We start from the raw sequence: 3,111 nt of genomic DNA, 5'->3' as shown, positions 1-3,111 counted from the left end.
GCAGTGGCTGAGAGTCCGCCTGCTGATGCAGGGGACACGGGTTCGTGCCCTGGTCCGGGAAGATCCCACGTGCCGCGGAGTGGCTGGGCCCGTGAGCCATGGCCGCTGAGCCTGCGCGTCCGGAGCCTGTGCTCCGCAACGGGAGAGGCCACAACAGTGAGAGGCCCGCGTACTGCAAAAAAAAAAAATAAATGAAAAAAGTTTAAAGCAGTAATGAGAGGACAATTCGTAGCCATAAACACTTTATATCCATAAATATGAACAAATGAAAGTAAAAGAATTAATTTCCCAACTCTAAAACCTGAGAAAAAAACCAAGTAAACCCCAAAGAGAATGATTTGGGTATCAAATGGATAAGATGAGCCCTCAGGGATCTTGATGAATCCCTCAAATATTTTTGGTACAGTAAGAACCAAGCAAGACACTCCCCCATCAAAGCTTAATTTGTTCTTTATTCTTTCTGTGATCTACACGTGGTTTCATTTATAACCTAAACCAAAATTCAGTGAAGTATGAGATACAATAACTTGTTTCATACTTGATTTCTTTTTTCTTTTTTTTCTAAGATTTGATCACCCCACCTCCCCACCACTCACTCCACGGCACAGTTTACCATGAAACTTCAGCCCCTGGTAGGAATCTGTCCATTTCAAAGGGCCTTGTTCTGGCCACAGGAGCCCTTGTTTTCAGCATTTCTGTCCACATCTGTGGCTGACAGTCAGTGCCCTTCTGGATAAGAGTAACAGAGCCTGTTACAAACTGGGGGCACGGAGCTGGGGTGAGTCTTACGTCCTGTCGGCACTCAGCTCTCTCTATGTGCCTCCATCCGCCCGTCTGTCCATCCATCCAGCCTGCCAGGTGTCCCAAGCCCTGTGGGCAACAGGAAGAGAACAGAACCCGGGCTAAGGCTGGATGTCAGCCAGGCCCTGGAAAGTTTCCACTTCCTCATTTGTGATTTGGGGAGCCATGAGGTTTGGGGGGATTCCTCCACTTCCTGCCCGGCACCCACAGGCCCACTGAGCCTGCAGCTATCACCTACGTGGGCTGGCAGGGGGTCGGGGGTCCCATCTTCCTCCCCACAGCCACCGCCTCTCACCACCATCATTGCCACCCCCTTCCCACCGTCATCCTTGTCCTCACCCTCCCTGGATCCATCTGCCTCCATCTGTTCTCTGCACAGCAACTCTGTGGAAATCACATCAGCTGTGCTTCTCCCTTCCCCACCTCCCACCCCCTCCGCTCCCAGCTCCCAGGGAGCTTTTCTGTCTCTCCACACAGCCCCTCTGAGCCTGTGACTCCACTGGCCCAGTCAGCCCAAGCAACACTCACACCCTGTCATGCTCACCTTGCATGTCTGAGTGTTGGAGTCTTCTCCCGGCCCCAGCACTGCCCTGGCCCCCTTTGGGAGAGGGGGACGTTTAACCGAGAGCCTCTAGAACAGTGGCTGGCACATCTACCCTGTAAAGGGCCCAAGGGTCAGTATTGTCAGCTCTGCTGGACCAGTCTTCACCACCACGACTCAACTCTGCCATAGTCCAAAAGCAGACACAGACCGTCCGTAAACAGACATGGCTGTGCGCCAACAGAACTTTATTCATGGTGGCTGCAAGTTGAATTTCATATACTTTCATGTGTTGTGACATATTCTTTTGATTTTTTTTTCAAGCGTTTAAAAATGTGACAACCATTCTTAGCTCACAGACCACACAGAAACAGGTGGCTGGCCGTAATTTGCTGACCCCAGTAGAGGTCAATGTCTAAGCCTGCCACCCACCCCGCATTCCCCCCATCCTGGGCATCACGTAGGTGTCCTCCCCACGGCCACGTCCATTCATGTACGGGTCGTCTGTGGCTGCTTCATGCTCCCACAGCAGAGTTGAGTTGTTGGAGCAGAGCCCCAAATATTTATTAGCTGGCCCTTCATGGAACAAGTTGGCCCGCCCCTGGTTCACACAGATGGTCCTGTTTCGTCCTCAAACAACCTGAGAAGACAGGGGTTTACCCCTTCATTTTACAAGAGAGGAACTTGAAACTCAAGAGCAGTGAACTAATTTGTCCAAATCCCCTGCCGATGCAGAGCTGTTCTCCTGAGCTTCTCACCAGAAGTAGCCCTCCACCCCGCACACCCCTGGGGGTTATTTTCTTGGCATTTCCACACAGGAAAGCCCCAGCCTGACTGGATGCCCCTGGGGATGTTTGCTCAGCAGACACAGCAGAGCAGATCTCCAGGGCGCCTCGGTCCACAGGCCATGGGACGCCTCCCAGCTCTCCCCCTGCAAGTCCGACAGTCGCCTGTGTCCCCAGATGGACATGATCTGGGCATGGGCTGAGCGCTGTTTCACATAGAAAGGTACGCCTGGAATTTGGAGAGCACTTGGGAAAATAAAATAACCCGAGTTCCAGCGGTGGGGCTGCCGTGCCAGGGCTGGTTCCCAGTCACCCTCGTGTGTTGCCTTTCTGCACCCACACCCAGGGCTGGAACAAGAGGGCTCCTGCAAGCCGGTGAGCGGGAGACAGTCTCCCTTTCAGCCCCATTTTTAGGCTTCACAGTGGCCTAATATTTGCTAGTGTTCTCTTACCATTCGCAGCCTCTCCTGGCAACAGTGGTCACTCCTCTCTGGCCTTGACTGGACACAAGAGATTTGGAAGTCCTGTATGGCATGGCTTGTGGTCCCGGGGTGGGGAACCGAGGCTCTGCCCAGATGTGGCATCGCAGGGGGAGGGGCAGTGTCAAGGTCACGAGAGGCAGTGGGCAGCCTCCAGGGTGTCGGGAGGTGGTGACATCTGAGCTATGGCCAAGGTGGATGTGGAGGGGGCGTCCCTGTCGGAGCACCACCAGGGAGGGGGCTCTCTGAGGCTAGAACAATGCCAGACACAACGGCAGCCAACCAATACATTGTTGTCAAGTGAATGAATGAAACCACATGTACAAAAGCACCACACACTTGGGAAGGGAGGTCCCTGCGGCTAGATCAGGAAAACAGAAGGCCAACCCCACAACCAAGACGAAACCACCACAGCAGCAAGTGAGGACGGCTGCAGGTGTATCTGAGGGCAAAGGAGTTATCCCAGTTCAGGCCACCTCCCCCTGGCTGGAAGGACCACCACCCT

Source organism: Physeter macrocephalus, unplaced genomic scaffold (genome assembly GCF_002837175.3).
Source record: "Physeter macrocephalus isolate SW-GA unplaced genomic scaffold, ASM283717v5 random_509, whole genome shotgun sequence".
In the NCBI taxonomy this organism is placed as follows: Eukaryota; Metazoa; Chordata; class Mammalia; order Artiodactyla; family Physeteridae; genus Physeter; species Physeter macrocephalus.
This window is presented reverse-complemented; position numbering follows the sequence as displayed.